The sequence below is a fragment of the Carya illinoinensis genome, chromosome 10, assembly GCF_018687715.1.
Source record: "Carya illinoinensis cultivar Pawnee chromosome 10, C.illinoinensisPawnee_v1, whole genome shotgun sequence".
In the NCBI taxonomy this organism is placed as follows: Eukaryota; Viridiplantae; Streptophyta; class Magnoliopsida; order Fagales; family Juglandaceae; genus Carya; species Carya illinoinensis.
The window spans coordinates 5,843,485-5,856,314 of NC_056761.1; the positions used below are offsets into that span (position 1 = coordinate 5,843,485).

General features: G+C 42.1%; 1 non-coding gene across 1 annotated transcript; it reads left to right on the forward strand.

Annotated features, from left to right (window-relative positions):
- The first annotated feature begins 546 nt into the window (after positions 1 to 546).
- LOC122280301 lies at positions 547 to 653 on the forward strand. The gene has a single exon (XR_006229879.1). It is a non-coding gene; the product is annotated as a small nucleolar RNA R71 (small nucleolar RNA).
- The last annotated feature ends 12,177 nt before the right edge of the window (positions 654 to 12,830 follow it).

Here is a 12,830-nt window from a genome sequence, read left to right on the forward strand (position 1 = left end):
TGAACAAAGGAAACCATGGCATCCTCCAGTGACATCTTCTTCTCGCTTGGTTGGCTATCAAATCCTGGAGGATGTTGAGGTTGCAACACATTCTTTGTATTTCCATATGACAAATTCTCATAATTTCTAAGCCCTGGATGATAGTAATTTGGCATAGGATTACCACAATAGTTGTAGTTCCGATTTTTGACATATTGAACTTGTTCCTGACTTGCTTCATTACTTGGAATTGTTATACTTGTAGATGCAACATATTCTGTACTTTGTGGTATCCTTTGTGTTGTCAAGGCTGAAATCTGATGAGATAGAGTAGCTACTTGAGCTAAAAGGGCTGCTATCGGCTCCAATTCATGAATTCTAGCAACTTTCTTAGCCAACGTCCTCTCAGTTGGCCATTGATAGTTGTTTGAGGCCATTTCTTCCAAAAGGGCAGTCGCACCCTCAGCTGTCTTTGACATCAAAGTGCCACCAAAAGCAGCATCAACTATAGTTCGAGTTTGCCCATTTAACCCGTTATAGAACATCTGAACTTGCAACCAATCTGGCAATCCATGTTGTGGGCAACGTCGAACCAAGTCTTTATACCTCTCCCACGCTTCATAGAGTGACTCAAAATCATTTTGCTTGAACTGGCCAATCTCACTCCTGAGTTGGGCTATTTTTCCAGGAGGAAAGAATTTAGCAAGAAACCTCTCAGCCATGTCCTACCAACTAATGATGCTTCCCGGTTGTAGAGATTGTAGCCAACCTCTAGCCTTGTCCCTCAAAGAAAAAGGAAACAATCTCAGTCTATTGGTATCTTCAGGAATACCATTGATCTTCACAGTGTCGCAAATCTCCAAGAACATTGCCAAATGAATATTGGGATCATCCAGTGGCGATCCGCTGAATTGAGCCTGCTGCACCATGCTAATCAAAGCTGGTTTGAGCTCAAAGTTGTTGGCATTAATTGTCTGGCGCATTATGCTCGAGTAATTTCCATTCACAACTGGTCGTACATAGTCCTTCAAGATGCGTGGTAGTGCCTCACGTTCTTCTTCAGTCATGTCTAGTATCTTATTTCTTCTTAGTGATCTAAGAGTTCTTTCAATCTCCGGATCAACAGGAATAATATCACGAGATCTAGCACGGCGCATCCAACGTCAAAAACACACCTGTAGAACAAATTAAAATAAAATTCTAAATTAAAACCAAGACTACTTTGTATCGATATTGACAAAAAGAATAAGAATAAACCACTTCCCCGGCAACGGCGCCAAAAACTTGATCGGTGCAAAACTAAAAGTGCACAGTATCGTAGTTTTGTAATAAAGTGATAAGAAGAGTATCGTTCTCAGGGATTGATACCTTACTTTTGCCAAATACCAAAATTATACTAATCTCAATTTTATCTAGAGGAATCACTAAGATTTTTGTAGCTGCCAATTAAACTAAGATCAACTCAGAGAGTAATACGCAAATGAAATAAAACTGACGTTCGAAAATCAAATTAATGGGAAAGAAAACTTCTAGGAAATCGATTTCACCTAATTCTTCACTATGCTTTTTTCATCCAGCCAACTTAATTTAATTCTTTTTGTTCATTAGCAAATCTCTAATCCATCCAACAGTCTCTTTCGACAGTCAATTGAAAATTATTCTTGTTCATCAATTCACACAAGAATATGCAAATTAATAAAGTAAGAAAGCAATAAGACCAATGATTTAATTACTATATAGGTTCATACAAGTCTTTCGATCTCTATACTTACCTATGTTGAAATATTCAAGATTTACCCTATGATTCCCTCTTTCGATAGCAAATCACAAGATTAAATATCATCTAATTAATGGCCAGTTAATTAGAAGCAATAAACTCAGAATAAATCAGATAAACAAAGAGAGAATTGCCTTAAATTAGCATAGACAATCAAGCATAGTTCGGAAATAGGTTACATCGTTTTCTTAGAATGAATAAAATTTAGCTCATGCTAGAAATAGAATTCAACATAAAAGAATTCACCATAATTGATCTGAGAAGATTGGAAGAAAATAAACACTGAAAAATACTCCTCGAGCTCACTGCCGAGTGGCCAAGGAAACGATTCAATGCTTTTCTCCCGTTTGTGCTTATGTATGATTCCAACGTACGTGCAATAATTGGAATTCTCTCTCCAAAAACAAATGAATTGAATCCCTCTAGCTGTCTTTTTCAGTCCCAAAAGGTGTTCTCCAGTCAAAAAGTACGACCATAGGGTGAAAAATCCCTTTTTATATCGTCTGACAGCGGAAGACCCTAGATCTATCAAAATACGATGTTCACTCGAGCGGGGTGTCGAGCGCATGTCGAGCGTTCGACTCTGCCTGAGTTCGCTCGAGCGGCCAATGTCTCCGCTCGAGCGATCTTTGTTTTCAGCAACCCCTCGAGCTCCCTGTCGAGCGGTAGTCGAGAGTTTGAATCTGCCTGAATTTGCTTGAGCGGCCAAAAGCCTCCGCTCGAGCGAACTTATAAAATCTGTAATACGAAATTTTTGCAAGTCATCAACACACTTACCATTACTACTCATCGATCTCATGTACTTTTAGCCAACACCATAAATCATTCAAACGTACAAGTGATCCATTATCACATTTCCATCATCTGGACTTATATTCCCAACTCAACAAGAATCATTCCTGAATCTACTCAACTTATATCCTTAAATCAGCAACTAGCCATTGCTTAAAGTTTGGTACTGAGAATGACCTTAAACCTGCTAAGAATTAATTCCCAAAAGTCTACGGATCATATAACTTCAAATTCAATCGTATTCAATACCAGCACAAAATCTACTATTTCTAACACCCTGATGGACCTATATCTTTCGAATCGATAAAATCATTTCCTAAAATTTGCTACTACAACCTCGAGTTAACAATAATTATTTTCTAAACTAGCTTGATATCTTCAATCCTCAAAGAAATACACGAACTAGATCATTACCTCCAATCCTCAAAGAAATCTACTGTAGAAAAATTTTCATATTAATAACTCAACTCCAATCAATCCCATTTTCATAGTTACAAACTAATCACTCACTAGAGTAGATCAAGCTATAGCACTAAGTCTGTAAAACTAAGAACCCAATTATTATTATAAATCAGTCATTCAATTCTGCAATTCTAAAACTTTAAATCAAATAAGAATCATCTTCTAGAACTCCTAAGATCAAAGAACTTACATCCCATAAAAGAAAAAAATCGACTCCCAAATCTTTCAAATTCTAAAACATTAATAGATAATAAATCATTTTCTGAAATTCTCAAGATTGGTGGCTTTAAATCAAAACATTCACCTTAACAGTTTGTAAAATCTAAAGCCCCAATTGCCACCAATTTACTCATCCGAATCACGAAATCTACAAATCGAAATTTAATTATTCCCCCCAAAGCTTGTAGAACCTAACACCTTAATTACCATAAACTTATTTTCCTAAAATCTATAAGGCTCCAAACTTTAAAACTTTGCTGAAACTTCATAAAATCCATCCTTGAAATTTGCTGAACTTACAACCTACTACGTTATAGACCATTTCATAAACTTCACGAAACCAAAGAACTCAATTATTCTACTTCCCTAAAAAATCACCCAGATCATGCCATTCTCTCTAAGCCTCGATAATATAAAAAAAACAAACCACACAAGGCGTTCATCACGAAAGATTAGATTAGACCCATACCTGCCATGACTCCAGCATTCTGAGTCTCCGTAACCTCACCTCCAACGGTACCAAGAGTCACTGCATACATTCGAGCCCAAGCTAATTGCTTCTGGTTAGTTTTACCACTGCGACAAGCTCCACGGCTTTCTTGAACTCGACTAGGGCACTCACGAGCATAATGCCCCGTCTGACCGCATTCAAAACATTGGTTACTACCTAGACGACACTCGCCTCCGTGAGCTCTATTACATATTCCGCAAATTGGCACTTGTCCTCTCATACGAACCCCTGAGGAAGCTTGTGGTCGAGTCCCGGTTCGCTGAACAAATTTCTGAGGAGAACTCGAACTACTTCTTTCACCAGAAAAACTCCGCCTCTTATGTCCTGGAGGGGAGCCCACCCTCAAACTAACCTCACGCTCTGCTAGAGTGGCCAAATCCACTAAATCCTGAAAAGTTGTAATCCGGTGGCAAACTACCATTTTGCATATATCTGGTCGCAAACCTTCCTGAAAACGCTCGGCCTGCATCTTCTTTGTGGCGATGAGGTGGGAAGCAAATCGCCGAAGCTCTATAATTCTTCGGGCGTACTGTTCCACGGTCATGCTCCCTTGGACCAAGTTTGAGAACACTCTCTTGCTTTTTGCCGCCTCACGGAAGCGGAAAAGAAGCGATCATTAAATTCTTTCTTAAAGCACTGCAAGGTCACAGCGGCAAAAGACCCCAAACCTTAAATAAAATTCCCTTAAACATATCCTAAAAGTTCGTTGAACCTACACTCTCCTATACTATAGCCCCGTTACATAAATTCTATAAAACCTTGACCTCAATTATTTTAAGCGACTTAAAGCTAATTCCTCTCCTCATTGCTACGTGAGTTCCCACCTTACAAAGATTGCCTAAACCATGACATTCCTTTCAGACCTCAACATCATACAAGCAAACCACATCGCTAAAAAATTCAAGCCTACTACACTAAATGTTCATGCCTAATAATAGTATCATCGATTATACCGCCTTCCTGCCACAACACAACCTTTGACCCCCTTTAAGAAAAACAAATAAAACCAACAACATAAAACCAAAAACAAAAACCAAACCACATAACAAGAAACAACAGGAAACCAACATGCAATAACATAACTAATTAAATAAATACAAGCAAACAAGCTCAAATAAATTCAAAACAAATAAAACAAAATCAAATAGCAACTTTACTTAAAATAAATTTTTAACACATAACTTTAAAAACTTATGGTACTACATCTACGGGACATGTGATTTTATCCAGAGTCAAACCGCTCTGATACCACCTGTGATGCCCCCAAATCCCCATGCACAGACACGGGAAAATTGAGACGTCCGGATGATGACATCACGGGTCACCACCCTATCAACGAGTGTCAGGTGTGTGTATAAGCAACAAATGTGCATGAAAAAACACGCGGCAGATAGCAAAGTCATAAACTAAGTACCAGAATTTTCATTGTTTAATACAAAGTTGTTCAAAACCTACATAACATATTACAAAACACAAATATAGTTTCAAAACCAAATATAAAGCATAAACACTAACTCAGAACTCTGGCGGAGCCGCAACCTCGGGCTTAGCCTCCTCTTCCTCCTCGAACTCTGCACCAAAATCTAGAAACAAAAAATGGTGCCGCAGGTAAGTAAAATCCAAACACCACTAGATAAAAACATATAAAACTCAAACAATATGCATGAAAGAAAAGTCAAAGCACATGTCCCATGAAAACCACATTTTTCCACGCACGCCAAAAATCTCATTTGGCCCATATCCAACTCATATCCAATAACCAATTAATCTGTATGCACCATAACCTCCCCTAGGAGTCATCCGCACACCCTGGCTCCTATGCCACACCGCAGGTAACAACCATGCGTGTGACACCTAAACGAGCGATGCCCAGTTCCGCGCCCCGCCCGTTCGTAGCCAAGCATCCTCTAGCCCTGGCCAGCGAAGGGCCACAAAGACGGTACGTAGAGAGTTACCATCCCGCCCGCTCCCGTTGTCGCCCAGCAACAATTCAGGGGATATCACTTAGTATATTATGCTCCCGAATGAACAGAGGAGCTCCACCGAGATAATACCCCATCTCGACTTGGGGTCGTGATACACATGCACAAGAAAAACCATTTACGCCAACAAAACATGATTTTTCTCAATTTAAATAAAATGCACATGAATGCAATATGTAATGCGCGTCTCAGGGCACAAATAACCAAACAATCACAAAACAACCAAATCAAGCAACTCCGTCCTCAATCCATCCGACCCCCGAACTCTTCGGACTCAGTCCGAAATCAACCAACCAGGAGATAAATAATTATTGTAAGAGCAAAATATATTTAAATCTAAAAGTAGAGTTTGAAAAATACTTACAGTGCTATACGGTATTTTTTGAAAGCTCGCGGCGTTGCAAACGGTGGAGGAAAAGTAACGTAACAATGTAATTTACACTGTTGCCGTGGGTAATAAATTACCCACTTTTGAACGGGGACAAACCAAGACATGAAATTGATAGGGAAGGATTTAGGGATGTTTATGAAGCTAGTGAAAGTGAGCTTTGGCTGTGGGTGGCGGCGCACGGTGGCGGATCGGTCACTTGAAGCCAATTTCGGCCTTGGAGAGTGAGGGAGAGTGAGGGCTATACACAACTCTGTTGGTCATGAAATTTCTTGGGGAAGGTCATGGTGATGAGAGGAACAAGATGGTGGTGGTGAAACACCATGGGTGGCCATGTACGGTAGCGTACGGTGGTGCAACCGAAACTCTAGTTATGGAGACCCATCGGAGAAAAAGAGAGAGTTAGGGGAAAAGAAAGACATGGGGAGGAAGTGCTTGATGTGGTGAATCCAATGGTGGTACTTGGTGGCTGATTTGGCCGTGTATGGTGGCTCAAAGAGGAGAAAAAGGTTTGAAGACCCATTTGTTTGGAGGAGAAAAGAGAGAGAGGGGGTGGCTGGCGTAGCACACCATCGGTGCAGTAGGGCTCGCCGGTGTGGGAGGGACATGCCGGAGGTGGAGGTGGGTCACGGCGGCTGGAGGTGGCATCGGCTGGGAGCTTGGACCGAACGGTTGAGGGAGAGGGAGGTCGTGCGAGTGGGAGAGAAGGAAGAAAGAAGAAAGAAAAAGAAGAAAAAAGAAAGAAAAGAAAGAAAGGAAAAAGAAAAAGAGAAAAAAGAAAAAGAAAAGATGAGGAAAAGAAATGAGGTCCAGTCCTTACTCCGGAAATCAAAAACTAATCTGCCGAAAACGATTTTAAAAAATATAAAACAACTAAATAAATTAAGCACCACATCAAATAAAATAAAAACCAATTTAAATTACAATAATTTAAAATAAAAGAGCTAATATATTAATTAAATTAAAAATACATTTTCGGTGAAAATACATGTAAAAACGGGTCATCACAAGTGCCAACTCTACTCTCCTCATTGTTTGCGTTGTTTATTTTGTTCTTGGAGGATACTTCTCTAAATTTTGATACTCCAACTTCATTTGCTTCTTGGACCTCTACAAATTGCACTATAAGAAGATTGCCTTTTTGCAGCCATTTTTTCTCCAACCCGATAAAAATTGACGCTAATAATCTACTTTTGCATCCAATTTAATGTCGTCGCAAACTTTAGTAGCTAATGGTGTGATTATGTGTTTTGATTGTTTAAAATTTTTATGTAGCGATAATATAGTCTTTTGCGGCATTTTTTATGGACACAAAAACATTCTGAGACCAATTCTTTTACGAGAACAAATTTTGGATGCAAGATACTAATTCGATGTGTTCTCGTCATTTCATTTCCAGCAAACAAGAAATCATCACTAAAATTTCTTTTTTGCATCCAAATTATATAGTTGTAAATAAATATTTTTTGAAATAATTATTTGCAGCGCTTTTTTTTTTCATTATTTTGCAGCAGCATTAAATCACTGCAAGAGTCCATAAAATTCAAACAGTGTTTCTAGCGTGTGTTTTTAACTTTTGCATCTAACTTTTATGCAAATGACTATAAAGTTCCAACAACAGCCCTCCAATAGGTGACTTGGAGCTCTGCAACTTGGGTTTTGGTTTGTGTTTGTAGAAAGACTTTATTTTCGATGATGAGAATCCTGCCAGAGCTAGACGCTGAGGAGCTTGAGGTTGAATTGAATAGCAGAGAGCTGTGAATACTCTGCTTCTCCATCCAATCTTTGATCATGGCCGACTGACGAAGATTCTTTACCTCCATGTCGATCCTCTTCTTGTACCCAACTGCCACTCTTAGAGTTGGAGATTTCAGGAGTGAGGCCCCGAAGATGAAAAGAACCTTTATTTGGCGCTCTGTATTTCTCAGTTCTTCATCATTGTTCGTCATCCTGTTGCATTGTGGGCATGGTGTTTCTCGATCTCCTTTCTCTTCTCTCTATGGTTTGTGAATTTTGATGGCTACTCTTGGTTTTTTCGTTCTTTCCAGTGCTTCTTGATCTCTATTCCCTCTCTCTCTCTCTCTCTCTCTCTCTCTCTCTCTCTCTCTCTCTCTCTCTCTCTCTCTCTCTCTCTCTCTCTCTCTCCCCCCCCCCCCCTCCCCTGCCTTTCAATAAGTGTCTTCTATCGAAGATTTCTCTGAGTAGTGTTTTGTTGGAAGATTGGATTTATTGTACTTAGGGTTGATAAATTTGATTCATTGAGGATGAGTTCAGTTCCTTTATTATTTTTGTTGTATCGGCGACAGAGATGGGCAATAGAGATGGTCGACGCCAGAGATGGTGGGCGACGGTGACAGGAGAAGAGGTGATTCAAAAAGCTTCGAATGTGAGGGGTGGGGCTTAGTGGTCCTACAGATGAATAATCTAGTGTGATGCACTTTTTTTATTTATTTAATATGGAATAACCGATGTGTCAAAATGTGATTGGTGCCTAGTATTGGTTGGAAACTAGCCCGACCACTCCAAATCGGTTCTGTCATGGATAAGAGAATTTCATCTTAATATTTCACTATTAATTCCTGGGGGCCATTTCCCATTTAGACCAAGAAATTTTATTTGTTTTTTCCCAGAGCTTGGCCTTTCAACCCACTTAATAGAAACCTCGTGTTTTTTTTTTTAATGGAAATATGCTTCATTGCATTCATTCATAAACGAAATTACAACTGTGACTTATCAATACAGGAGAACCAGACTATAAGTCGACTAACGCAACTGCTCAGGAGCTTTGTGATGACCCGTTTTTGAGTGTATTTTCGCTGAAATGGTTGTTTTTATTTTAATTAATATATTAGTTATTTATTTTAATTTATTTGCGTTTTAAAATTGTTTTTTTTAATTTAATTGATGTTGTGTTTTATTTCTTTTAGTTGTTTACAGTTTTTAATCTCTTTTCGGCGGTTTAGTTTTGTTTCCCGGAATGAGGGTTAGACCTCATCTCTTTTTCCCTACATCTCTTTTTCCTTTTTCCTTTTCTTTTTCCTTTTTCTCTTTTTTTTCCTTCTTTCTTTTTCCTTTCTTTTTCTTTTTTTCTTTCTTTTCTTTTTCCCTCTCTCTCTCCCCGCGTCGACCCCCCCGGTCTCTCTCTCTCTTCTCTCTCTCTCACGCCGGAACCTTCAGCCGTTCGAACCGCCGCCGTCCAGCCACCGTGTGGCTCACCGCCGGCACCGTTCGGTTCCCCTCCCTCCGGCGCACCTTCCCACCAATTTCCACCCCCAACCGGCCGGCCGTTTGGCCGGAAAAGCCCTTTGAAGCCCGCACGGGTTTGGCTCCGATCCGCCGCCGTCGCTCCACCTCCGGCCACAATTTCTTCACCACTTCATCACCGGTCCCTTGCCGTCCTAACCCACCTATTTCCGGCCTCCAACGACCACCGGAACAGCTCCTACGAGCTAGCTTTCCTTTTTGGGAAATCCGGCCTCTTTCCGGCGATTTCGCTGCCACCCATGGCCAACCACCACTTCCAATAGCTTCACAACCATCCCTAGACCATTCCCTATCAATCCCAAGCTCTAGTTTGTCCCCGTTCAAAAGTGGGTTTTTCACAACCCACGACCACAGTGAATTTTCACTGTGACGTTGCTTTTTCGCCACCGTTTGCAACGCCGCGTGTTTTCTAAAATTGTCATATAGCGCTGTAAGTATTTTCCAAACCCTATTTTCAGATTTAAATGTATATTGCTCTTTCAATTAATTAATCTGCTGGTTGGTTGATTTCGGACTAAGTCCGAGGAGTTCGGGGGTCGGATGGATGGAGGACGGAGTTGCCTGTTTATTTGTTTTATGTTGTTGGATTATTTTATTATGCATTGTTATGGCATTGCATGGTGCATGCACGTGTGTTTGTGTAATAGTGTGAAAAGCCTGTATTTGGCGTAAGTGGTCTTACGGGTGCGTGTGTATCACGACCCCAAGCCGGGATGGGGTATTATCCCGGTGAAGCTCCTCTGGTCACTCAGGAGCGGAATAAACTGAGTGATGTCCCCTGGGTCGTCGCTACACGACGGGAGCGGGGGCTAGGGGTTGCTTGGCTACGAACGCGCCGGGCGCGAAACCGGGCATCGCTCTACGCACCGACTCCGTGGCCCTTCGCTGGTGAGGGCTAGAGGATGCTTGGCTACGAACGCACGGGGCGCGGAACTGGGCATCGCTCGTTAGGTGTCACATGCGTGGTGGTACTCTGCGGTGTGGCACTGGAGCCAGGGTGTGCGGATGACCCCTAGGGGAGGTCATGGTGCATACAGATGATATGGATTCTGGATTGAGTCGGATAAAGGCCAAATGTGACTTTTGGCGTGTTTTTCGGAAATGATGTGTTTTTGGGCCAAATGGGTTTTTTGGCGTGTGTGGAAAAATCGTGTTTTGTGGGCTTTGTGCATTGGGCATGTTTCATGCATATTGTTTGAGTTTTATGTGTTTTTATCTGGTAGTGTTTGGGTTTTACTTACCTGCGGTACCATTTTTGGTTCCGTAGCTTTTGGTGCAGAGTTTGAGGACGGAGAGGAGGAGGCTGAGCCCGAGGATGCGGCTCCGCCGGGTTGCTGATGATATGTTTTATATTTGTTTAAAACCTGTACTTGTGTTTTTGTAATATTTTATTTATGTATGTTTTAAACAACTTGTATTACGTTAAGAGAAATTCTGGTACTTAGTTATGACTTTCGTTATCCGCTGCGTGTTCTTTCGTGCACATTTGTTGCTTTTGCACACACTTGGCACCCGTCGATGGGATGGTGACCCGGGTTGTCACCACCCAGACGTCTCGATTTCCCCGTGTTCGGGCGTGGGGATTTGGGGGCGTCACAGGTGGTATCAGAGCGGATTGGCTCTAGGTAAAACCACATGTCCCGTAGACAGTACCAGAATGCTTTTTAAAGTTGTGTTTTGAAAATTATGTTAAGTACAGTTGTTTTATTTGTTTTATTTGTTTGAGCTTGTTTGTTTGTTTGTATTTATTTGGTTATGTTTTTGCAAGCTGGTTTCTTTTGTTTCTTGTTGTGTGGTGTTGGTTTTGTTTTTGTTGGTTTTATGATGGTTTTATTTGTTTTCTTAAAGGAGGGTCAAGAGTGGTGTTGTGGCAGAAAAATGGAGAGACCAAGGAAATCTACACAGGAACCACGGGACAATACCTCCAGGGATGACTCCATAGCCGAGGCAATACGGCAGATGACGGAATTTATGTAGCAGAGTGCGAGGTCTCAACAGACAGGGTCTTGGCCACAACAAGGGGGTCCCTGGCCACCATCAGGAGGGCCTTGTCCACAACAAGGAGGGTTTTGGCCACAACCGGGAGGTCCTTGGCCATATCAGGGAGGGCCTTGGATGTATCCAGGAGGGTCCAGCAGCATGGTGCAAGCTGGATGCACCTATGAGCGCTTCCTGGCACATATGACTCCACACTTCACTGGAAATGAGAATCCACTTCAGGCTGGAAAATGGATCAAAGATCTGGAGAAAACCTTTGAGGTGTGTGGATGCACTGAGGCACAGCAAGTACTCTACGCCAGCTATCTCTTGCAAGGTACCGCTTCTGATTGGTGGGATACCAAGATGGTGATGCTGGAATCTGAACTGGGATCTTTCGCTGCGGTGACCTGGCAGCGTTTCAAGAAGGAGTTCAATGACCGCTTCTTTCCCGCATCGGTAAGAAAGCAAAAGGCAAGAGAGTTCTCCAATCTGGTCCAAGGGGGCGCGACAGTGGAACAATACGACCGGAGGTTCATAGAACTTGAGCGATTTGCTCCTCACCTTGTCGCCACTGAGGAGATGCGAGCAGATCGTTTTCAGGAGGGGCTACGCCATGACATACGCCGTATGGTGGTTAGCCATCGGATATCCACTTTTCAGGAATTAGTGGATGTGGCCACCCTTGTGGAGCGGGAAAATAATCTGAGTGTGGGCTCCCCTCCAGGGCATAAGAGGCGGAGTTTTTCTGGTGAAGGAAGCAGCTCGGGTTCGCCCCAGAAGTTTGTTCAGCGGACCGGAACTCGACCTCAAACGTCCTCAGGTGTTCGTATGGGAGGACGGGTGCCTATTTGTGGAGCTTGTAATAGAGCTCATGAGGGCGAGTGCCGGATGAGTAGCGGATCCCAGTGTTACCGATGCGGCCAAGTGGGACATATCGCTCGGGATTGCCCCGTCAGAGTTCAAGGAAGCCGTGGAGGTAGACACGGTGGAAGAACCAACCCGAGACAAGCAGTGCAAGCCCGGGTTTATGCTGTCACACCCGGAGAGGTGGATGATGAGGCACCAGCGACCCATGATGCTGGAGTAATTACAGGTATGGTTTAATTTAATTTTAAGTTGGATTTAATTTTTGGTGTATGTGGTTTATTCTTTGCTTTTTGGATTTCATGGGTTGATGTGTTTGGTTCAGGAAGAGTCCGTTTGTATGAGTTTTATGCTTGTACTTTGTTTGATTCCGGTGCTTCACAGTCGTTTGTATCTTCCACGTTTGCTTGGGTGTGTAATTTGGTCACGGAACCGTTGCTGAAGTCTATGGTAGTGGCTCTACCCGATGGTGAGATGGTGTGGTGTTCCAAGGTTGCTTTGGAATGCCCATTAAATTTTGAGGGAAGGTTCTTGGATGCTGATTTGGTGGTGTTCAAGCTGTTGGGCTTTGATATCATCCTCGGGATGGATTGGCTATACCGATATTCTGCG